The sequence below is a fragment of the Carcharhinus amblyrhynchos genome, chromosome 16 (genome assembly GCF_965287045.1).
Source record: "Carcharhinus amblyrhynchos chromosome 16, sCarAmb.v2.hapA, whole genome shotgun sequence".
Classification (NCBI taxonomy): domain Eukaryota; kingdom Metazoa; phylum Chordata; class Chondrichthyes; order Carcharhiniformes; family Carcharhinidae; genus Carcharhinus; species Carcharhinus amblyrhynchos.
In genome coordinates this window covers 65,438,364-65,464,142 of record NC_137339.1, presented here as the reverse complement: position 1 = coordinate 65,464,142, position 25,779 = coordinate 65,438,364, and positions in this window count along the sequence as shown.

The following is a 25,779-nucleotide window of genomic DNA, read 5'->3' as shown; positions in this document are numbered from 1 at the left end:
TGGCTCAGATCTTCAGGTCGTCATTGGTCTCTGGTGTAGTCCCGGAGGATTGGAGGATAGCGAATGTTGTCCCATTGTTTAAGAAGGGGAACAGAGACTTTGCCGGGAATTATAGACCGGTGAGTCTTACTTCTGTTGTGGGCAAGGTTTTAGAAAAAATTATTAGGGATAGGATTTATAGTTATTTGGAGTGTAATGAATTGATTAGAAATAGTCAGCATGGTTTTGTAGCGGGTAGGTCGTGCCTTACTAACCTTATTGAGTTTTTTGAGAAGGTGACCAAAGAGGTGGATGGGGGTAAGGCAGTTGACGTGGTATACATGGATTTTAGTAAGGCGTTCGATAAGGATCACCATGGTAGGCTTCTGCAGAAAATGCAGATGTATGGGATTGTGTGTAATCTAGGAAGTTGGATCAGGAATTGGCTATCAGATAGGAGACAGAGGGTGGTGGTGGATGGTAAATATTCATCATGGAGTGCAGTTACGAGTGGTGTGCCTCAGGGATCTGTTTTGGGGCCACTGTTGTTTGTAATTTTTATTAATGATCTGGATGAGGGTGTAGTTGGGTGGATTAGTAAATTTGCTGATGACACCAAAATTGGAGGTGTGGTAGATTGTGAGGAAGGGTGTCATAGTCTGCAGGGAGACTTAGATAGGTTGCAGAGCTGGGCCGAGAGGTGGCGGATGGAATTTAATGCGGAGAAGTGTGAGGTAATTCACTTTGGTAGGAGCAACAGATGTGTCGAGTATAGGGCTAACGGGAGGACTTTGAATAGTGTGGATGAACAGAGGGATCTAGGTGTGTGTGTACATAGATCCCTGAAAGTTGGGAATCAAGTAGATAAGGTTGTCAAGAAGGCGTACGGTGTCTTGGCGTTTATTGGTAGGGGGATTGAATTTAGGAGTCGCAGTGTAATGTTGCAACTGTACACTACTCTAGTGCGGCCGCACTTGGAGTACTGTGTGCAGTTCTGGTCCCCGCATTACAAGAAGGATGTGGAGGCGTTGGAGAGGGTGCAGAGGAGGTTTACTAGGATGTTGCCTGGTATGGAGGGGAGGTCCTATGAGGAGAGACTGAGGGATCTAGGGTTGTTTTCGTTGGAAAGAAGGCGGCTAAGAGGGGATCTTATTGAAACATATAAGATGATTAGAGGTTTAGATAGGGTGGATAGTGATAGCCTTTTTCCTCGGATGGAGAAAGCTAGCACGAGGGGGCATGGCTTTAAATTAAGGGGGGGTAGCTACAGGACGGATGTCAGGGGTAGGTTCTTTACCCAGCGGGTGGTGAGGGATTGGAATGCCCTGCCTGCTGCAGTTGTAAATGCGTCTAGTTTGGGGGCGTTTAAGAGATCTCTGGATAGGTTTATGGACGAAATGGGATTGGTATAGGCTAGTGGGTCATTGTTTTTGTAACTGGTCGGCGCAACATCGTGGGCCGAAGGGCCTGTTCTGCGCTGTAATGTAATGTTCTATGATACAGAGAGGGTGTTTCCACTAGACAAACTAGAACCAGAGGACACAGCCTCAGTTGAAAGGGACGACCGTTTAAAACAGGGATGTGGAAGAATTTCGACCTTCAGAAAGTGGCGAATCTATGAAAATATTTGCCAAACAAGCCTGCGGAGGGATGGTCATTTAATGTCTTTAAAACACTGATAGATGTGTTCTTAATGAACAAAGGAATTCTTGTTTATGGGGAAAACACAGCAGAAGGAGGATGAGAAAAATATCGGCAATGATTGAATGGCAAAGCAGAATCGAGGGGCCGAGTGGCCTAATTCAGCTCCGTTGTCTGATGGTCTTATGCGAACGAAGTAATTATGGAGAGATATACCATGCTAGTTAGGCCTTAACTGCGGATCTGTGCTCATTTTGGTCGGAAGGGACGAATATGGAACACGTTCACGGGCATATTGTGCGGAATGGGAGGTGCGAACTCGAAAGAGAGATTAAACAGTCTTGGATAGTGTTGTTTATAGTAGATAACCTCAGTGGGTGACACGATTGAGCTGTGTAAGATTATGAGGGTAGTGGAAAGGGTGAGTAGGGAATAGCTGTTCCACCTGGGAAGTGGTCAATAGCGATGGAGCATAGCTTTGGATTCGTGGACTGTGAGGGAGGGTCATCTGGAGTCCAAACTCTGGCTCTACTTCCTCCCCATAGATGCTGTGATACCAACCGAGATTGTCCATCATTTTTAGTTTCTTAATTATTGTCCGTAATCATTGCCAAACAATGCATAACTTTAACGAGTACAGAACGCAAATCTATTTTGTCATGCATTTATGCATTTGTTTAAACGCGCATTTATTTATTATTCACTGATGTGAATAACAGAGTCAACTTTGTGTGGTGTGAGAGTTTGTAAGTTTGTGGACCATACAAAGATTCGCAATGGAGTTAACAGGGGCTTCGTTGACATCGTTTTAAAATAATGTACAGGTGTGAAGTTCAATGGACAGGGAAGTAGCGCATGGAATATAAATCTGAAATCTGTGTGGGGCACACTTTGAAAAGATGCAATCTCAAACAGTTTTCTTGTAAGCTGATCCAGCTCCGGCCCAAAATGTGATAACATTTCAGCACAGGCATAAAAATGAAGGGAAAGGCACAGCAGGTCAATGAGTTGATCAACCCTTGCACTGGTTCCGTATTCCTGCTTCAGAACTTTTGTCTTTCCATGGTGTGAACATTCATTTTAGGGGTTATCAACCTAAACAGAGTTAGCTAAGAACACACAGGAGAATATATAACAAAAAATATACTCTTAAAGGCAGTCGTTGTCCAGAACTTAGATGAATGCGCTTAGATGCAGCGTCATTTTGGTCAACGCTCAGATGCTACACAAGGCAGCCGCTGACCAGAACTTGCCACAAACTGGATTTTTCACACAAACGTTCAGAAAAAAATAATCATTGGAGAAAAACAGATCTGGAACTCGTTAGCGGGAAATGCCGACCTTTCAGCCATTCAACATCAGTGAAAATAATAAGCTCTTTCCATGTTGGTCCATTTCTAAACTGAACATTCCATGAACAAAAATCTGAATGGCAGAGAACGTACTGTGGAAAATGCTGACGAACGAAAGAATAAGTGATTTCTGTAAATTTCAACGTTGATAATAATATATTCAAAGTACAAATATGTATCTCATATAGTCAATCAGTTTTTTCGCAATACCAACGAACAGGTTAACTTCACATGGATATATTTAATGTAAGAAATTATGTGGACAACATGTGTAACACGTCAAGCCAGCAGCCATGTGCAACAATCCGTTAACATTTCCCAAAAAAATAAATGTTACACAATCTCACCAGATCCGACAGCAACGCTGGAAAAAGAATAAACCAACCTTTCGAATCTGTCAGGCATGCTGAGATTTTCCAGTATTTTTAGTTTTTGTTTCAGATTCAATCACCCCAAGTATTTTGTTTTGAGTATATTTAGCACTGTTGTGCGATTTTTTATCGTTACTTATAGTATAGACTGGGCTCTCCCCGTTTTCACCTTGAAGAATTCTGAACTTAAATGTTATGCGTTGAATAATCTTGCGGAGCACGACTCACATCACAGCAACGTATTTCAGGCATTTAACGTTGTTTGTAATAATACGGAAAGAAACTAACTATCATTCCATTCTCATGGTAATTTTGTGGTGTTCACACAATGCCCAATGGGTCATTTGGCCTGACTGGCCTCCACCGAAACTCTGAGAGTGATTTAAACAGACCCTCCGGCTCACTTCCCTGCAAGCCAAATAATCCTTTCTAATCGAGCTGATATTGGGACAGTAAGGGACAGTTTTCCATTGTCATTCCACAAAACCTGCTTATCTTTGATTGTGGAAGGAAACCACAGCACACCGACGAAACCCGTGCGGAGACGTGCAGGATATTCAAGCTCCTCAGCAACCCGAGAAACCGAAATCACACCACTGGATCTTTGAAACGACATTGTGATCACTCGCATTGAATTCGGCTGTGGTAAATCGTCGTTAACGGATCTGCAGCAATGATATATTGCCAGTTTTCCTGTTTAGCCAGATTATAATTAACAATGACACATGTTGATGTATAAGGCTTTCAGGAAGAGTAGACTGTTTTACTACCTGACTGTGGATTCTCTCGATTAAAGTCTACACATTTGACAACGTGATAATTATATTGAGCAGTGAATAATTTCGACCAAAGATAGAGATGATTGTGGCGATAGGACTAAATGTCATCCACTGATATGGGTTCATTATGCTGGATTGAGAGAAAGTTAACAGCTTGTGTCCACCAACAGTTGAGCAGATGAATTTCTATGAGGGCAAAAATTGTTTTAACTTCAACTCAGCACTGCATTCCGGTTGAGTGGGAAAAGCAGAAGAGACATTATGAATTGGTTGGACTCATTAGACATGAATGATTGGTTCATGAAAAAAAAAACAAAGCAATCGATTCGCCATTTCCATTCATTATGTATCCCTGGTGTCTAACTTAAGCCTGTTGCCGACGGCTGATCATCAGTCATTTGTCCATTATAACCAGGACATTTAGCACATTCGAATAGCTATCAAATTATCTCTTTCAACGTTCTGCGTAAATCCCACATCCCCACCTGCGAAATCAGTAAATCTTAAAATTTCACGGCCCAGCTACACATTTACAATGCTGTTTAAGCTAAAACATGCCAAAGTATTGTGTGAGCTATCATTCCATTTCGTAGTTCGTTTGTTTTCAGGAATATTCTTTCTCCTAAATTTCTGCTTTTCACTAGGCCAATGTTGAGCAGGCTTTTTTTTTGTGGACATTGTTTGTGTCTTCGTGAATTGAGTGTAACCTGAAAATCATTTGTCATCACTTTTCACTCTCTTCAGCAATCACGTTACACTCACGTTTACAACCCTCTCTCTGCGTTATCCCACTGCAAGCTTATTCTCATACTGCACGATCTTTCATGATCATTAAGTTGGCCATGTTAAGGTAAATTCGGGACTTCTCCAAATTATGAGGCTTGTTATTTCGCTAAATGAAAAACAAAACTCAACCTTGGATTCAATACTTCATTTGAATATGAGTTAACATTTTCAATGAGTTATCAGAAATATATCATGCACAGCAGTCCGTTCTGAGAGATTCAGCTTTTGAAGTCATTTGCATTCGTGGACGTGTAAAATGATTTTGAAGTAGCATTTTTTTTTTGATGCATTACTGTCAATTTGGTTAATTTCCTTTGTGCGTCAACGGACATGTGAGCATGTTACAAAATCCTAAAAATGGATATCTCGCTGATCTGTGTTTTGCCACGCGAGATACTTTTGTGCAAATGCCAACTATCAATTCAGCGACTACTTTGTGTTGCCTGAAAATTGCAGCATATTTCTGAATGTTTTGTAAATATAATTAGATATTTCCAAAGAATTGCAAATAATAGCATTTAGTTATTCCATTTCATGTAACTTTTCAATACTTCAGTGCAAGGAAACTGGCCACCACCAGGCTAAGTTGTGTTTACAAGATTGTTCACCACAGTACTTAAACTATATATAGGTACAGACATCTAATTACCCTAACTCAGCAATTCACTATCTGACTGCTATTTTTATTTTTACTTGAGAGTGGATACAGTTTATATTATGTTTCTTATTTGAATAACAACATCAGTTATGGGAAACTGGAACATGTTTGTGATGACTTTGCAATTAATTTTCAGCTGATAAACCAATTCTTCAAAAGTATATGTTTTTCTTTAGTGTAATATATCCTTATAGCAAGGTTGCTTTCAAATTAAAAACAATACTGTCGATTAATGACCAAAAATAGGTGTTGAAGATATATATTGGCTAGCTACCTTTCGTCAGTATGTGCACTGCAATTCATGAAAGGTTTTTCTCTGGATTTCGGCTTGTGAGCTCAAGATCAACTGGAAACAATGTGATTATCGGTATTATACAGATGTGTGTGTGTGTGTGTGTGTGTGTGTGTGTGTGTGTGTGTGTGTGTGTGTGTTTTACCATGACATCCTCACCTACCTAGTGAAACACTAGCAATTAGTAATGTTTATTGACATTAGGATTCTTAAATCTGCCAGTTTCTCATTTGTATATCCATGGCAATTGTTAGATAAGTCTCCATTCTTCTAGAAAGCAAAAAATAAACAAATGTACGTTTGAATAATTCTCCAAAGTGGACGTCTTTCAATGAAAAATGGAGAATGAAACAAAAAGTGTCTTTGGTGCATTCGAGTAGTTTCGCTTCAGCGTATGTATACATATGCGATTTTTGTTTGTGCTGACCTTTCATCTGATCAATAAATATGCAATATATAATATATCATCAGGCAATTCGGACTTTACTCAGAATAATAATAAAAAACTTGGTTTGGTGCATCCTTGCTCACATGCTGATAGGCTATTGTATCCTTTGTAGTTTTGCGATTGGTTGTGACATTCTTTGCTGAAATGATTAAATACTGCATCGCTGGCAGCTGAGATGACTGAGCTGAGAAATCATCAGGAGAGAACTGCCAACACTTGGCCATCAAAGGCGTGACATTATCTGATCAATAATTCACCTTACGAGAGGATTTGATGCAAATCATCAGCACTGAGGTAGGTGGACAAGCACCTGAGTTCAATGTGTCCTTTGAAGGAGAAAGCAATATTTAATTTTCGATAAAGCTTCACTTCTGAACTTTTAAACTTTTCAATACGATTTGAAATTATGTCAAACTTCACTTTTGTTTTATTTCATTCCCAAATTTTACGCATCTAATATTTATATTTGAAATATCGTGCAGGTTTTTAGCACTCAAATCTTCATGTATAGTTCAGCAAAGGAAGCAGCCTAAATGAACTTTTAGGTTTGTGCATTATTGCTCAGACTTCTGTTACACCAGGTAACTCAAAGTCATCAGACTCTCAGCTGGGCCTTCCCTGCATGATCATTGTTGTAGAGGAAGGGGATCAGTGTCTCTCTGAATGCAATTGCTTTGTTTTGTGGTTTTGCACTTATGCTCATGTAATTCATTTTGGTTTGAAAAATATAAAGGTATGGAGGGGAATCATACGTTCATGAATTAATATCAACTTGTGGATCGAAAAGTGGTTCCTTCGAAACGATGCTTTGTTTTTCATAAGATTGTGTATTCCATCTTGTGGAATTCAATTAAATTTTAATTAAACATGATTAAAAAGAGAAAAAAAAAACAAATCTGATGCTTGTGAGATTATTTCAGAGAGGAAATACACACTTTGACATTTCGATTGTGAAATTCCAACATTTGTTTCTCACAATGTGCTAAATAAACAAGGAAGCGATTTCAAGAAGCAATAGGCGACGTACAGGGACAGAATTCCCTTCTGGAAATATGACTCTCTGCACATGTTTCTGCAGTGAGTGATCACTATCATGTGCCGATCGTAATACCCCACTTTCCAGGAAGCGGGAATTGTCCTCTACAAGGATCGAAATGAATGGGGATTTAAAGAACAAATTAGAGTGCCGGAGGTAAACTCTGTAAGGAGCAAACTTTCCTGCACAAACACCGAAAAAACCGGTACATGCAGTGTCTCTGCAGTGACCCAGATTGCTACATGTCTTGGACAGCCACGATCGAAACGTTACTGCATTTTTCTGTCCTTATAACATCAACCTATTATTCTTCACTCATTTTTCAAAAGAGAAATGCATCAGTATTTAGATATCTTATTGAAAGCTCTAGCATAATTGGAGTGAATAAAATATTGGGCGTAGTCTGGTGAGTTATTAAACAAATAACATTAAGAGAAATAAAAACAAATTCAAATGTATAAGGCAGGGTAAAAGAGGTATTCAAACTTCAATTTTTGCAAATTGCTTATGCCTATTTCATCTACTGTAAGCATATGTGTGGTGGCCTGAAGGGCTATCTCTTGGATTTAATAAACAGGAGGCTGAGCTGCAGCCGCAGGGACACATTTGCAAATTTATAGCTAGCTGTGTTTCACTTATGGAGGTTGGCACGTTAATACAATAAACTCTTCTGATTTGGTCTTTGGTCAGGTAAGACGGTTGCTTCTGATGTTAGCTGCGAAGACACTTGGAAATGTTGCAGTTGCATAAATTTCAGTTTGCATTCTCCCAGTTGCAAAGTCGCTCGTGCCTGTTTTATGTCTGATTGTGATGAAGCATACTGGAAGAGAACAGTCGCCTTGTCATCGTTGTAATGGTAGCCAGTCAAGTGGAGGAATATCTGTTGAAAAAATGGCAGTACCTATGTCATAGTAAGGGAGTTAGGTGCAACATTTTATATTTGGCTGAATTTGGGGGAAAAGGATGGCATCGTCCCGACCAGTCGGGGGGCTTTTAGGCCTCTTTAGATTATCTATGCAGTTCTAATCGCGTATAATGATACCATTTCAGCGAAAGTTTCATATCTCCCAAGGCGCATGCATCCAAAAAAGCAACCACTTCTTGTGATCCCACCATCGGGCTTCACACCTGTTCTTCCAGGAAGGAAATTGATGACCTTACCCCCGGCCTTGTAGTTCCGGTTTGGGATATGTTTTTTCTTCTTTTTTTTTCAGTCGTGGTTTTCTGCGTCTCTACCACCTTTCCTTTTGAATTGTCCAGGAGGAGCTGGACGAAATTGAACACTATTTCACTTGCATTACAAACTTTTTCGCCGTCGGTCATTCCATCCTCGGAAATCGTCATGACCCTCCTGTTCATTAATTTAAAGGCTGTCAGTTTGGTATCTCTTGTTGGAGTTGTTTGCATGTCCATTTCCATGGTGGGCACAATTTTCAACTAGTCTTGTCCTTTCTCCATAGGCGCGTTTGCCAGATTGTTTTTAAGAACCATATTCTTGCTATCTATCGTCCCTGTGGTACGGGACCTTGAATCGGTGCGTATTCCCAGCAGCGCACACTTCTTGACTCTCCTTGTAAAATGGGTGGTGTGGCCTGACTAATTTAAATGAGGTGCTCCACCACCGTATTACTTCCTCACCTAACATTCCAGTCAGCTGAACAGTTCCTGCAGAGGAATACCTCCAATCAACCAATGAACTTGTCTATTATTGCCAGGCAGTACATCTCGTTCTGGGATTGTGGAAGCGGCCTGGTGAGATTCATCGGTCCTGCGGTCTGGGCTAATACCTCATAATTATGTTTTGGACCGTCCCAATTTTTGACTAGGCTGAGACTACACATTGCTGGCACTGTCTGGCTGTCTCTATTCCCGTGCTCTTCCACCACCAACTTCTGCTCATATGCTTAATCACTTTATCTACGCCGATGTATGCTAACTCATGGCAAACTTCCAGAAAGGTTTACCTTATACACCGTGGTGCGACTATACACCCGTCCATTCTCCAGTTGTTACTTGTATCATTTTGCAGTCTCAGAGATTCGTGTGTACTAGTATCGTTAGGGAGCCTTAGACGACACCTAATGCAAAGAACACTAAACACTATGCATCAAATGCCAAGCCGTTAGTTACTTGTACACATGAAGAAGTCGCCTTCCTCCAATGGCCGGACAGTTTCTGGCATTTCATAGAAACAGCTCATCAGTTACAGTCAATTGTAACAAATGATAAACAAGCATTTTGTTCACATCCTTCTTTGAAATACATATTTTCCAATTAAATCCTGACATTTCACCTTTTCTATCTGGATGAAAAATTGAGTGCTGTGCACCCTTAATTTGTATAACATATCCCCATATCTCTCCTTTTGGTATTTGTAATGGGAAAATGTGGATTTGCTCACCCTCCTGTGTAGGTAAAAAAAAAAATCATGTATATAGCCTACGCAAGTGAAGGACTAACTGAAAGCAGACAGCCTCCATTGAATGCCTGCAAGTGATAACATTCTCACAAGATGTTACAGGGAAGGCTTGTTATTTTTTGAATGGAGCAGCTTCAATTATTACACTTCCCTTATTTGTGTCCTCTAAGGACAACATTATGGGTCCTCCATGGCCAGTATTTCTCTGCGCATCAGATTTCTAATGTGTTCCTGGGTCGGTTCATTATATGGGAGGACTGGAAGCAGATCGGTGCTGGATTGTGGACAAAAGAACCAGGGCATCAGTTAGAATGGAAATTGCAAGAGACAAGCACAATAACCACGTTCAAGACGATGAGCAAGTCCAGGCCTCTGATAAGGTACTTAAGAATGATCTTAAAAATCTCCAAACCACCCATCAACGTTAGAGAGCCAGACCCACCAGTGAACGGGATCTATCTGAGCAACTGAGTGCAAAAGATGCAACTGCTTTTGAACGGCATGTACAATTTTTTGATCCACTGATTTATTTCAGCGTAAAAAGAGCATGTTTCATTGATTATGTCACACGCTGACCTCTGTGCTGCTAACAGGAGATCGAGGGTCATGGTGTTCTGTAGCACCACCTTAGAAAAGGACTGATTTTCGGACTGTACGCCCTGAATGGAATACACAGTGCTGTTTTCAATTATTTCCGTGGTACCGGAAAAAGTAATAATAGCCACTTCTAATTCTGAGACCCCAAATCTTGGGAGGAGGGCCCGGGCAAACTAGTAAAAGCCGGTGTTACCGGTGACTAGCGGGTTTGCAACTGACAATTTCTGGCGCCTCACCAATCCTAGGAGGGAGTGAAAAATAGGTGTTTGACAGCAAAGTCCTCGGGGATCATGTGACCTATGACGTAGGTGTCGGCCGAGTCGAAAGGGAAGGTCTTGCAGCCTTCTACACCATAAAGCAAGAATAAGCTATTACAAACAAGACTTGGATTGCAGAGTGTGGAGTTCTGACAAAAAAACAAAGTAAGCCAATCCTGGATACGGGTAAATTTATTCTGGGCCTATCAAAGGATATGAAAAGTTTGGTTGAGAAGCGAAGTCCTTAAGGCTGCCTGGCCTGCACAACAGGAACAATCCCCATGGTTACAAGGCTCTAGTCCCTTGGGATAGATGCAGTCAGAAGGCCAGGACATAACGAGACCACTGATGATGAGGTTTAATGACCGCTGCCGATCAGGCTCACATTAGTTGTAGCGGAGTTCGGCATCGGAAGTGGAGGCTTGAGCGATGCAGAGGCGTTGTTCATAGTGCAACCCCAAACAAGATGTCATGGGACCGGTCAGATTCTGTAACAGAAGCCGAGTGTCCTTGTAGTCATAATGATCGAAATAAATACAGGAGCTCAATGGAAAATCTCCCACTACAATGTACCCACGGTTTAACTTCTCCTAACACACAGCTATACAGTTGCCTTAATGACCACAGTGGTCGGCTGTTGCCTGCAGGTAGATGCCCACTTGATGAGGGCCACCATGGCTTCCGCAGACACTCAACATTTGAGGGGAGAGCAAAAAATTATTTCAGATGGGGAGGGGGGTGGGGGGCGGCAGGGATGTGAGTACATGTCCAACATAGGCTCTGTTTGTCCTGTGAAAAGTCAGCAATCTGCTTTTCCGCACCATCGCAAAAGACAGTACAATCGATAACAATTTAACAGAAAAAGAAAAAAGAAAAACTTTCAAATGCGATTGAGTCATTGTTTAAGTTTCTTCTTATAATGGTGACTGCTTGACGTGGGTTACGTGCATCCATAAAGGATTTCCTTCCAACTTCGTGACTATATGAGTTGTCAGCAGGACTCAGTAACTCCCCTCCGACTGAGGTTCCTGATAATGCTCTATTTAGAAGGTCTCAACGAAGTCAAATTCTCCTGGTTAGTAGGTATGGAAGCCCTCAGTGGCGACTTACTTCTGAGCTTCGACGACCTAGGAATGCAAACATTTAGGAGAGTTGAGTGGGGCTATGCAAAACTTCAGCATTATTTCGTCCATAGATGGACATTCATCTGATTAATAGTGAGGGATGGGGAGGTGAGTAAACACAATGGACATCCTATTCCAATTTCATAAAGTGTTAAAAAAGGTGGTACGAATAGAATGGGAGGTCATGACCATGACAGTCCGGTGTAGGGCTCAGAACTTTCCAAGCATTTTTCCTCACAGCATTTGGCCTGCTTATTCATTAGAATCTTGTTTTGGCTCTCAACTGCACTCGGAGGCTGCGGGTGGTAGGGGCAGGAAATTTTGTGTCTGCATTGTAATGCTTTCAATAATCCCTACAGCACTGTCGCCGTAAAGTGAACGCCCTTGTCAGCAGATGCTGACTCAGGAATCACGTTTGGAGGAAAATATTTACGTAACAACAATTTATCTACAGTAACAGGGCATTTGTTCTAGTAAACGATGCTTCTAGCCATCGCAAATATTACATGCAATAACTAGTGCATAGACATACCCCATTATTTCGGGCATTTATATAAAGTCCATATGTAGTTCTGAAATAGGGCTCCACGTTTCTGACCTGCTACCTCGGCCACTGGTGGCACCTTTCCAGGGTCATGGCGAAGGCCAAGTAGAAATTGAGCAGCAACTTTTCCTGCCATGATGCAAAATCATGGTGTGAATGACTGCTGTGCTATCCTCATCATCACCCCTTCGCACGCATGGTTAAACTGATGTAACATGCGGGCAAACCAGGGTAGGCGTGCAATAGGAGGATTCCACTCTGTGGAATTGTATGGGTATGGCCTGGAAGAAACCATTTTACTTCGGGCATTAAAAATGTTCAAGGTCTTTTCGTAATCTCGTAGTAATAACGCAGGTGCAGAGGCTACAGCGGCATTTGAATCAGACTTCCAGTGGACATTGTCAGGGACTAATGGGACGGCAAGACCTTGGAAGGGACAGCTGCCCCAGCATAGTTAGTAATTCATGCCTACACCAATATCTGCATTTGGTGAATTCTCTGTTGCAGTCGGAAGCCGCTTTAAACTTTTGACACAACCTAATAAGCAGTATCGCAACTGAAGTTAGTTCCAATTAGCAACGGCTCTTTTTTGCAGATCCTTGATGATCAGAAGAAGGTAGGTAATTAGAGTTAATCATCGGTAGGCTGATGGTGGTAGCTTATTTTAATACATAATGAAGTTATAATTCAATCCACTTGCTTTGTGACATGATTTGGCATTGTCTATCATTTCAATAGCAATAGGATTGTATCAAAGTATCCGAATAAATGCTAAGTTTCAATTACATTAATTTAGCGTGGTAGTGTAAATTGGATGATCACAGTTCACCACCAGTTACAAATGTCTCCTGGCTTTCTGAGACAGATGTAAAATGAGCAGTCAATTCAAAATCGCTCATTTTCGGCCACTGGCGAAAGTAACATTATTCACATCTTTCACTATTAATCAACAAAAGGAGAAAAAATAATACCTGAAATCGTTGTATCACATTTTATGGAGTTCGTCGTGTTAGTACATTAAATTAATTATCTATGTATATTAGATATTTAATTCACATAAAACATTTTCTCTTAATTTTGGTGCTTTCTTTTTAATTCATTTTACACTTTCAAAAATAATTTATTGCATAAATAAATAAATAAAGAAGCAAACAAATACATTGTTGATTTTATGCATGCTATTTAGGATGAGAATATGATTATGATTCTCATTGGAACATGTATGGCTAATTTATTCAACAACACATTCCCACCAAAATGAGTAAACTATTGGAATAAGATGTTTGCCTCATCCTCTTATTATCGATCATTCTAGCTTCGTGTTCAACCAGCCATGTGACGTCGGTTTTGGTCATTGAGTGAAATGTAATAGCTTATAATATTCCTTGTATGGCTTCAAGTTGAGTCAACTTACTGTATAGCTAATGAAGCTCTTTTCCAGCTATGATATAGATTCTTTTTTAGATACGCTTTATCTACGTAAAGGCATAACTTTAAGGTTCCTACTAAAAGATTCATACCTTACATGATCACCTGATTTAATCAAAGCGATACCAAATTGTAATAGTAAATGAGTTTAACATTCAATAGTGTTACGTTACAATTATCATCGGGGAATGTTTCCTCCTCTAAATATTAACAATGAAATCGGGATTGAATTTTAATCACCAATCCCATTGCCGAATATGTATGTCGTCATAAACATTAAACCAAATGCTAAAGAGAAGGGAAGAGGCCAAGGATGTCCCCATAATAAACGGAGTAGGGGGCGTGAGTATGGTTGGTGGCGTTCTGGCTAATAGGGTACAGGTGAAGGCTGGGAGGAAGGCACTTTATCTGAATGCACGAAGCATTCAGCTGGTGAGCTGGTGGGGCAGATCAGCCCAAATGGATATGATCTGGTGGCCATTGCAGAGACGTGGCTGCAAGGTGACAGGGACTGGGAGCTGAATGTACAGGGGTATCAAGGTTTAGGAAGGATAGGCGGGAGGAAAAAGGGGGGGGGGCATAGCTCTGCTGATTAAGGATAGCATCAGGGTGGTAGTAAGGGATGATATAGGAGCCAACGAGCAGAAAGTGGACTTGTTGTGGGTAGAGATTAGGAACAGCAAAGGGAGGAAGACGCTGGTGGGTGTCGTTTATAGGCCCACGAATAATGATCTGCAGGTGGGGTGGGCTGTTAACGCGCAAATAAATGCGGCGTGCAGGAATGGAACAGCAATAATTATGGGGGATTTCAACCTACATATTGATTGGTCGACCCATGTTGGACGCGGTGGGCTTGAGGAAGAGTTCTTGGAATGCTGCCGGGATAGTTTCGTTGAACAGTGTGTGTTGGAGCCGACGAGGGAGTGAGCTACCTTGGATCTGGTGTTATGTAATGAGGCGGGTAGAATTAGCGACCTTGTGGTGAGGGATCCTCTTGGGAAGAGTGATCATTGTCTGGTGGAGTTTCTGATGCAGATGGAGGAGGAGAAAGTGGGTTCCCGGCCATGTGTCCTTTGTTTGAACAGAGGAGTACGTTAGGATGAGAGAGGAATTGGCGAATGTTGATTGGGGGAGCGCGTTGGAAGGTAGGTCTGCTGAGGAACAGTGGAGGATCTTTAAGGAGATCTTTCTTGGTGCTCAGCAGAAATTTATTCTGATGGTTAAAAAAGGATCGTAGGAGGAGAGATAATCAGCCGTGGATAACGAAGGAGGTAAAGGAAAATGTTAAATTAAAAGCGGAAGCGTTTAGAGTAGCTAAGAGTAGAGGGTGAGAAGAGGATTGGGAGAGGTTTAAATGTCAACAAAGAATGACAACGAAGTTGAGAAAGAAGTGTAGGAGAAACTATGAAGCTGGGCTAGCGCTTAATATAAAAAAAAGGATAATAAGAGTTTTTATAAATATATAAAAAGGAAGAGGCTGGCTAGGGTGAACGTTCGACCCGTAGAGGATGAAAGGGGGGACTTAGTGGTAGGGGATGGGGAAATGGCTGGGGCCTTGAATAACTTTTTTGTTTTGGTCTTCACGGAGGAGGATGTGAATAATTTGCCGGGTGTTCGCGATGGAAAGATCGTAGGAGTGGAGGGCCTGAATTACATTATTGTTACTAGAGAGGCAATGCTCGACAGACTGGAGGGACTGATTGTGGACAAGTCCCCCGGACCAGATGGAATGCATCCAAGTTTTCTGAAAGAAATGGCGGAGGTGATAGTGGATGCCTTGGTGATTACTTACCAAACATCGCTGGATTCCGGGGAAGTGCCGGAAGATTGGAAAACGGCTAATGTTACACCTTTGTTTAAAAAGGGTGGCAGGCAAAAGGCAGGGAATTATAGGCCGGTTAGTTTAACGTCTGTTGTAGGCAAAATGTTAGAATCCGTCATCAAGGAGAAAGTAGCGAGGCACTTGAGGAGAATTGTTTGATAGAGCAGACGCAGCACGGTTTCGTTAAGGGGAAGTCCGGTCTGACAAATTTAATGGTGTTCTATGAGGATGTGCCTAGGGCGGTGGATAGAGGAGAACCGGTGGATGTGGTGTTTCTTGATTTTCAGAAGGAGTTTGATAAGGTGCCTCACAAGAGGTTATTACAGAAGGTCTGGCGGCATGGTGTTGGGGGTAGGGTGTTAGCGTGGATAGGGGATTGGCTGTCAAATAGGAGGCAGAGACTGGGGGTCAATGGGTGCTATTCGGATTGGCGGTTCGTGACTAGTGGAGTGCCCCAGGGGTCGGTGCTGGGGCCTCAGCTGTTTACCATTTATATAGATGATCTGGAGGAGGGAACCGAGTGTATGTTGTCGAAATTTGCTGATGACACCAAGATTGGTGGAACGGCAAATTGTGCGGAGGGTGTGGAGTGTCTGCAGAAGGATCTAGATAGGCTGGGCGAATGGGCCAGGAACTGGCAAATGGAATTTAATGTTGGCAAATGTGAAGTTGTCAACTTTGGTAGGACTAAGGGTAGGAAGGACTATTACTTAAATGGCGAAAAACTGCAGCATGCGACAGTGCAGAGGGACGTCGGGGTCCTTTTGCATGAGTCGCAAAAACCCAGCCTGCAGGTGCAGCAGGTGGTCAGGAAGGCGAATGGGATGCTGGCCTTCATAGCGAGGGGGATTGAATATAAAAGTAGGGAGGTCTTGCTGCAGCTGTATCGGGCACTGGTGAGGCGGCAGCTGGAGTACTGTGTGCAGTTTTGGTCGCCGCACTTACGCAAGGATATTTTGGCCTTGGAGGGAGTGCAGAGGAGGTTTACTAGGCTGATGCCGGAGTTGATTGGGTTGAACTATGAGGAGAGGCTGAGTGAACTAGGCTTGTACTCGTTAGAGTTTAGAAGAATGAGGGGAGATCTCACTGAGACATATAAAATGATGAATGAAATGGATAGGATAGAGGTGGAGAGGCTCTTCCCGCTCAAAAAGGACAGTAGGACTAGAGGTCACAGCCTCAAGATAAGGGGGGGGGGGGGGAGGTTTAGAACGGAGTTGAGGAGGAACTTCTTCACTCAAAGGGTGGTGAATCTCTGGAATTCTCTGCCCGTTGGAGTGGTGGAGGCTGCCTCGCTAAATATATTTAAGACGCGGGTCGATAGGTTTTTGATAGGCAAGGGGATTAAGGGTTATGGGGAGAGGGCGGGAATGTGGAGCTGAGACAGGACAGATCAGCCATGATCTTACTGAATGGCGGGGCAGCCTCGAGGGGCTAGATGGCGTACTCCTGCTCCTATTTCTTATGTTCTCATGTTCTTAGAATACTGAGCAGAGTGTTGTCCCAGCAGTTCTGTGATCAGTGTTATGCATTGCACGTAAAGTAGTTAAACAGACTGGAAATGCAACCCCAACAATGCTACGCAAGTGAAAATTGCAATCGAAGAATCATACCACAATCCCACTCCCCCGAATAACTGATAACTTCATGCTATAATTGTTAAAAAAAAGTCAATTCTGTAGCAACAGTTATAATAGTTTGTTCGCACATGAATTGTTCAAACACGAAAAAGATGAAATTGCATGCAGGAAAGGCAAACATTAAAGCAGTTAGCAAAATAAATTATCAGCTATATTATATTATTATTTACTAAACTCTACAAACTTACTGTTGCAAAAATGAAGGCATACTTTACTGGCAGAGACGCTGGCAAAGCCGAATTACATTTCAAAACAATACTGGGTACACGAGGTCAGGCAAATCAATGCAATCAAAAATATGCTATCAAAGGAACGAAATTGCATGACATAATTATAACAGGAAATCCTGCAATATTTGAAGCAGCACTCACGCGCACTGACATTTATGGCTAAATTAAATGTTGATGCATGATATAGAAATTTGCTGTGATTGAAGGTAGTGGAGGAGGTGGTGGTTCCACTGTTGAAGGTCTCTGAATACAGTCTTGGGACAAGTGTCCTTGGAGACCACAGGTGAAACGGCAACCTTGAGTCGCTGGTTCAGCCGCTGATTGCTTTATCCCCAGCCTGCACCTTCACCTCTGTCCCAACTAGCCAGTGTATTAACATTTTCTGTAAATTTACTGCCCGTTTTTGGCTATTGGATTTCGAGCTGGTGTTCACAATGCTGGAGGGCTCTAACAATCTTGGATAGGTTTTCTTTTGCTTCCCACCCAACACAAGTCATCACAGACATTTTCCACAGTTCAGGATGCAAACCCTGTAGAAGAATATTTATAAGCAGTGACATCCCAGCATTTTGAAGTATGCCCAAACAATTCATGAGCACTGAACAAAACATATTTATTTCATAGATCCTTATCAGGTTCGTGCTGGTGATATGCATCCTTTGCCAATATACGTTTGAGAGTCCGGTTTATAAGAGAAGAAAACAAGGCCTAAGAAAAAATATAAGGGAACTCAGGGTGTTTCTTATTTCCCGAGGAGAAGGTCCATGTGCATATCCTCATTAATTTTCTGTAATCAAAGTGGGGATGTGTCCTCTGCTGCCAGATAATGAGGGACATTATTCCGCACAGACGGGCAAAGACCAACAACGAAAAGAAAAGGCTGACAATGGGTTAAAACATCCACAATTCAAGCAGAGCGCCAGCCTGTGGCAAGAAAGTATATGATAGCAGAAACATCTGAATCAATTTGGGATTAGGTCATCAATCAGTTGGGGACCACGATTTTCCAGGGACTCAAACCCCCCAAAAACGTGCGGATTAATGGGCGGAACTTGAGGGCGCGTGAGGAAGGCCTCAACCGGGATCTTGGGTTCGTGTCACACTATTTATAACCCCCATTACTTGCCTGGGTTTACAACATCTCACTTACTGTCTTGTCTGGAGACAATAAACATTTCTTTAACCTATGCTTCATGGTGCCGCCACTCACGTTGTCTGCACCTATAAGACTTGATTAATTCTAAAGACTCGCATTCTAATCATATTCTGTAAACTGAGTGTGTGTCTTTTTATGCCGTGTTTGTGATCACAACTCCCCACTCACCTGACGAAGGGGCAAAGCCCCAAAGGTTCGTTGCGTTTGCAATCAACTAAACCTGTTGGACTTTAATCTGGTGATTTGTGACTTCTTATCTTGTATATCCTGTTCGGCCAGCAAATGCAATGTTGGCATTCAAGTTGAGAGAGCTAGACTACAAGGGTAGGGATGTACTTCTGAGGCCGTATAATACTTTAGTCAGACCCTATTTGGAGTATCTAAGAAAGGATGTGCTGGCCTTGGAAAGTATCCAGAGAATTTTCATAAGAATGATTCGTGGAATGAAGAGCTTGTCGTATGAGGAACGTTTGAGACTCTCGGTTTGCATTCATTGCATTTTAGAAGGATGAGGGGGGAATCTTATTGAAACATACAGAATAATAATGTGAGGCCTGAATAGAGTGGACCTGGAAAGAATGTTTCCTCCAGTAAGAAAACTCGATCCAGAGGGCACAACCTCAGTCTAAATGGACAATCATTTAAAAGAGAGGTGAGGCAGAATTTCTTCAGAGATTGGTGAATCTGTGAAACTCGTTTCCGCACAAGGCTGTGCAGGACAGGCCATCGAGTGTCTTTACAGCAAAGATAAATAGCTTTTATTTTGTTTGGTATGTGGAAAAGGCAGGCGAATGGGAGTGAGAAAATAATCAGCCGTGGTTCAATGACGGATGAGACCAGCAGGGTCGAATGCTTCTATTTTTTTTCTATGTCTTATGAGTGTGGCTTCCCTTCTTTCTGCTGGAATTTTCTTCATCCTTTTTGTGCATGGTAGTATAAGTGTTCAAACCCATCCCGCCCAATCTTGGCATTCAAATGAATGATCTGAAGGCCAGCTCGCTGTATGGTTGCCAAAGTCCACATGCGGGCGATTATGTGGTCTTTCTCCCGCTTGACGCTATCAAGAATTCGTCAATCTACTGGAGCACCATGATATGTGCCTCGCAAATGTCAGTCTTGGCTCTTTTCTGGGCAATGCGTCTGTGGAATATGGGCGGATTGTGGGGAAGACCTTGGGGCAACCTAGTCCAGACATGCTCATCCTCTCCTATTGTAAATGTCAATTTATCCTGTTCTACCTGATGTAGTGGGATGGACTATTTTCAGCTGGAAATGTCTAATACCGAAGATACATTCTACCTTGGACGAAACTTTGTTTGGGCTTGCCACGATGGGAAATTCCTATACTGCGTTTTTTTTAGGCTGGTACAGTTTATGTGAGTTTGTAAGGACAGAACAGATATTCCAATGGCCAAACCGGGGAGTTGGTGGATGAGTAGATTATGTCACTATTCCCTGCCCACGTAGTTCCTGTGCACCGACCCTTACTGTCTCAGTGTTTTCCTGCTCAGTGGAGTACTGCGGTTACGTGGAAGTGGGGCAACATTTATAGTAACTGGGGCACCTCCAACCTCCCCAAACTTGCTTGGCATGCATCTAAACTGGTGAGTGTGCCTGAGCGATTATTCTCCTCATTCCTTATGGCTCCTGTTATATGGTATCCGAAGCATTATTTCGGATATAGTGTCGATTTTTCCTCCTCCATCTGTTCGCACAGTAAGGCTTCCACGACTCATTGCAGTGTTTTTTTTTGCATCTAAATTTAGCCCCAGTAGCTTCAACCAGACTATCCCTAATATAGTCCCCCCAGTGGTATTGCATATCCAAACTGGGGTTTTGCCATGAAATTCTTAATTTCTCGGGGAGTGGGCTCACTCAATGTAACCATACTAACTCCATTGGGTACTCCCCATATCTGTGTTCTTATAACGGTTAGGGCTAAGTCTACATCGGTTATTGATTATTCAGGCTCATGTACCTATTCACATTGCACACTGCCGGCCTTCGAACAGTGCGTCAATAAATATTTGACCCCCCCCCCCCCACCCCCCCCGCACCTCCCCCCCCCCTCCCGCCCCACAACTCTGAGGGCTGAGAATCGTCATTGCATCAACGTGCCAAACACCTTTCCTCAGACCCTCAGTTGAGACGTGTAACACCGACCCTGGGGTCTACCGACGCACCCCCCGCCCTCACAATCTCCAACCACCGCCCTCCACCCCCGCCCCCCACCACTCCCGCTTTTCTTTATGATGTATGGTCCCCGTCTTGACTTGCCTCCCATTTGTTCCAAAAGCCTTTCTGGAGATGCCTTGGATTTCAACAATTCCAGCAGCTCAGTCGTTCCTGCCATTATTATTTCTTGGCCCTGCGCTATCTCACAAAATGGCCTTGCTTCCAAGAGTTGCCTTTCTCGGTTTATCCTTTCCATGGGGCTCACCTTGTGCCCCTCCCGGAATTAGCCTTCTCCTTCATCGGCAAGTCCAGCATCTGATCATAAGTATTTCCTACTTGTATGCCCATATCCAAAATTCTGTTCAAATGCGAACCCAATTCTTGTGTCATCATCCGTGAAGAAGATACTTTTCCTTCTCATTGTGGGACATCTACAGCTGAATGTTGCTTATACCTTCAAACCTACTCTCTACATAGTCCTCTGCTGTTTACTTTGGTCCATGCTGAATCAGGGTGATCAAGGAACTTTTTGTACTGCGTCTCTTCTGGGCAGTTTTTAATGCTAATTTAAAAGCTCTAAAATGGTTGTGTTTGTTTTCCTCTTCCCTCTGGTTGATCCAAGTGTGATCTCTAAATGGTTATGTCACCCCTGCCCAAAGCGGTGCAGGGAAGTTTGCTCTCACCGATAAATGTTTGTCGCAATTAATCAACCCCATGGAACTCCTGTAAAAATCGAATTTATCTCAAAAAGGGCCATTGTTCTTTTGTCATTTCATAGGGGTAATGAGCGTATATGGTAAAGTGGCAACACTGAAGAGGATTTAGCCAAGATGAGAGCTAACGTTTGGATTTAATTGTTTGATGAGTTATTAAGCTGGATAGCAAAATCTGTTTCACTGAGGTGAAACTGAGGGATTATTATTGTTGTTTGTATACAAAATGCTGTCAATTTAAGGCAATGAAAGGTGAGAATGGTTGCTGACAAAACTACAATTAATCTGTTTTTGATAAACTGAGAAACGTCAGATTCATTGGAGAGATTCTGGTCCTGTTTTCCGAAGAAGTTGCGAGGAACAATTCACAATCGTGACAATGGAACCGGACCTGGAATCGCGGCTGTTCTGGTTCCATCATGCATAAATATCCCTGGAATGCATATTTTCGAGGAGCATGAAGCTATTCATCTCGCAAGTAAAAGAATAATAACCATTTCTGCTTCCATCAAGTCTCCAGAAAGAGCTTTTCAATAAACCACAATAAAACAAGCAACAAATCAAAGGTTTCAAGTTCACTTAATCATGAAAAGAATTATATTTGTACACCACCTGTGTTCTATATTTTCCCAGAAAGCCAACAATGCTATTCACATTCAGCGAGATAAGAAACAACAAACACTTTTATGCTCCAATTAATTCACTTAATTTCCATCTAAGCCCCAGCGAAGACACACATTCACTTTTCAGCTTTTCCTCAAAAGAATGCAGAAACATTCCATACTTTTGTCTATAAAACTTCACGCATCTCCTTCATTGTCATTTCTGAATATAATCTAGGATACAGAGATGCATGTGCGTGTCAGTCTGGACCGTTACATCATGTATTATTAAAGCTGTCAAAATGTATAAATTTGTAACGCCTCACGAACAATTGCCCTATTGATTTGAGCGGGAAACATATTATAATATGTGTTTGCTCAGAAAGGACAGTAGGACTAGGGGGCACAGCCTCAAGATAAAGCGGGGGGGGGGGGCGGTTTCGAACGGAGTTGAGGAGGAACTTCTTCACTCAAAGGTTGGCGAATCTCTGGAATTCTCTGCCCGTTGAAGCGGTGGAGTCTGCCTCGCTAAATATTTTTAAGACGCGGGTTGATGGGTTTTTGATAAGCGAGGGGATTAAGGGTGATGGAGAGAGGGCGGGAATGTGGAACTGAGCCACGACAGATCAGCCATGATCTTATTGAATGGCGGGGTAGGCTCGAAGGGCTAGATGGCCTACTCCTGCTCCTATTTCTTATGTTCTTATGTTTAGAAATAATAAACCTGAAAATAATTTCAAAAATTTAAACACAATTTGAGATGTTTTGTGGGATAGTCAAAGTTCAGTTACTTTCTTTCTGTTTATGTGTTCGACAATTTACAAGGCAACATTATCACAGTCTTTCAGGGAGAGGAATATGCCAATAAAACGGAATTTAGCTGTTGACATTGAGTAGGCTATTCCTAGTTAAAAAATTACATATCATTGTGGGAACTATTTTTTTTAATGTAGCTGTTTCAACTGCATGAATCTAATTCTTCATTGCTCTTACAGATGCAATGTTGTCAAACAAAGTTGCAAACGGAACCTTTGGAGAAAGCAACATGAATCCAGACCCAAATGGAAAAAAAGATTGTGAAAAGAAACTTGAAGAGTCATTGAAATGTAAGATATTTTTTCTCCCGACCTTTTCACCACATCATATCTAAGGTGGTGCATCCGAAGCATCAATTTTAAGTATAAGTTTAAGTTTATTTATCAGTGTCACAAGTAGGCTGACATTAACACCGCAATGAATTTACTGTGAAAAACCCTGAATCACCACACTGTAGTGCCTGTTCGGGTACATTAAGGGGGAATTTAGCATGCCTGCTGCAACGACCAGCACGTCTTTCGGACTGTGGCAGGAAACTGGAGCACCCAGCAGAAACCCACACAGACAGATGTAGAAGATACCGACTCCGCACAGAGAGTAACCCAAGCCGGGAATCGCTATGAACTCACTACTGTGCCATTGGGCTATCGTAATGTCAGAAAGATGATCTCCAAATCATACCCGCTGTCATTATTGACCATAAGGCTTGACCTGAATCATTTGACCTCATTTGAATGCAGCATTATTTTGAAATAATGAAGTTTTCTCAGCCGATCTTGAATCTCACGGTACCAGTTCTCCGTGCAGTTCATCTTAGCAATCAACATATCAATATCCCAATTGAAGGCCATGTGTACCTCTTATCTTCCGTATATAAGATTCCAGAAAGCCTTCAAAGATAATCATAAAGCTGTTAATAAGTTATGATAAATAACTAATAAATTGAAATACTTGCCAATGGACACAATTATATATTTATAATGTTTAGAATTATTATTTAAAAATATTTAATCTTCATATATTCTGCACAGATATTGTGCATTTGCAAAAGTTTTATCATCATGTCAAATGTTGCATTAAATGAAGTCATTCATGTTATAAAAATTAGATGGGATATTATACAACTATGAGAATGAGCTTGCCAGAATCTCGGAAATGCTCTGATGATATTGTTTGCTTTTTGCAAATAAGGTATGGTTTTGAAATAATGCCTTATTTTACGGTGATGAATTGGAAGAACCAATATTGTCAAGAATAACACTGATATTATGTTTGTAGGGATTAATTTAAACATAGGAAAATAAATATAAGTAAGCAGTTGCTGCCCAACTAAATACTAAATTGGCCTGACAAGTAGATGGATGATTATGATTATGATGATGGTGATGATGATGATTATTATGAATAATAATAATTAAAATAATAATAATAATAGTATTACTACTATTTTTATTGTTTTTATGGATGTTGTTATTGTCATCATCATTTTTAGTATTATTTTTGATAGTAACAATTTTTCATTGCTGCTCTTTGGATGTGATCAAGTCTGGCATGATTCCCACTCACGGTCCATTCTTCATTTTCTGGGACCACGGTCCCAGAAAATGTGTGAGACAATGAATTGTGAAGTGCAGCTGGTCATAATGTGAAGGCATACATTGACTAAGCAGCAGTTTGATGTCTGTCATGGTGTAGGAAAATTGTGTCCGTGCAGTTTCAAATCATATTTGTGTGCGATAAGGGATGCATTATCACTTTCGAATGAGTCGAGGAATGTATTTATGTTATACGCAAAGTGGTGCTTATGAGTATGTGTGCTGCTTTCAAAAAAAAACAATGCACAGTAAATATACTGCACAATATGTGAGTTTAGGAAGAAGGGAACAGATGCCTGAATTTACAAGGCAACATCAGTTGCACATCAGTTTGTCTCATGCTTTAACCAGGAACGTTTGCAATGTTCTGTGGCTTTCTGGACAAGCAGTCCTCTAGTAAATTGATTATATTCCAACAAGGTCTGCTCTGTCCGGTGCAGATTGTGAAGATTATCTTTGAATCCATGGTTTGCGTGTCTTTGTTCATTCAAGGTTGCCTTTGTTCAGCTTGATCATGCATTTATCTATTCAACATACATCAATTTACTGCCAACAACAAACGGTTTAAAATCACAGTTAAGTATTGCGATTGGTAAACTTTAGAAATTCGGGTCTATCTGCTCAGATGCAGGCTGATTGGAGCAATGTTTTTCTTGGCAATTGTGTCCTGCCGAAGTAATTTTTTACAAATTCTGAAAAAAAAAAGTTGATTTCATCGCGTGTCCTGTTGACCAAATTTCTTTAGCAGTTGGAAATGAAAAGAAAAACTGGTTACAGTTAACACGTGTGTTTATCTTCCTCCAGGACCCATTTTTCTTCTCCATTAGAACAGCTCACCTGATCCTACTACACTGCGTTTTCGCCGAATCCATGAATGCCAATTTCAGTTGATTACCTTGTTCTGAACTAAGCAATTCAACTGCTCCCCTCACTATCTCACAAATGTCATCATATATAATAGTAACTACGTTGAAAAAAATCAGTGCGACTTTGTCGCTTTGGTCAATCATTATTCATGATGACTTGAATTGATGAGATACTGAATTACTCAGCCAAAATCTCCAATTTATTTCTTTAGCCAAGGAAATACATTTGTTGGCGCAGCGAGCGGCATACTGACTGAATGAGTACACAAAAGAATATCTGCAAGTGTTTAATACGTTGATGACACGTAGGTGTGAGCTGCAAACGTGATGCCATTTCCAGCAGCTGATTGGGCTGAAATAGCGTTCGGAATAGTGTCCTGTTATTTGTTTGAAATTATATGGGAAAATTATGTGATGGCTTTGTCCACTTTGCAGTAAGAATGGAAATGCAGG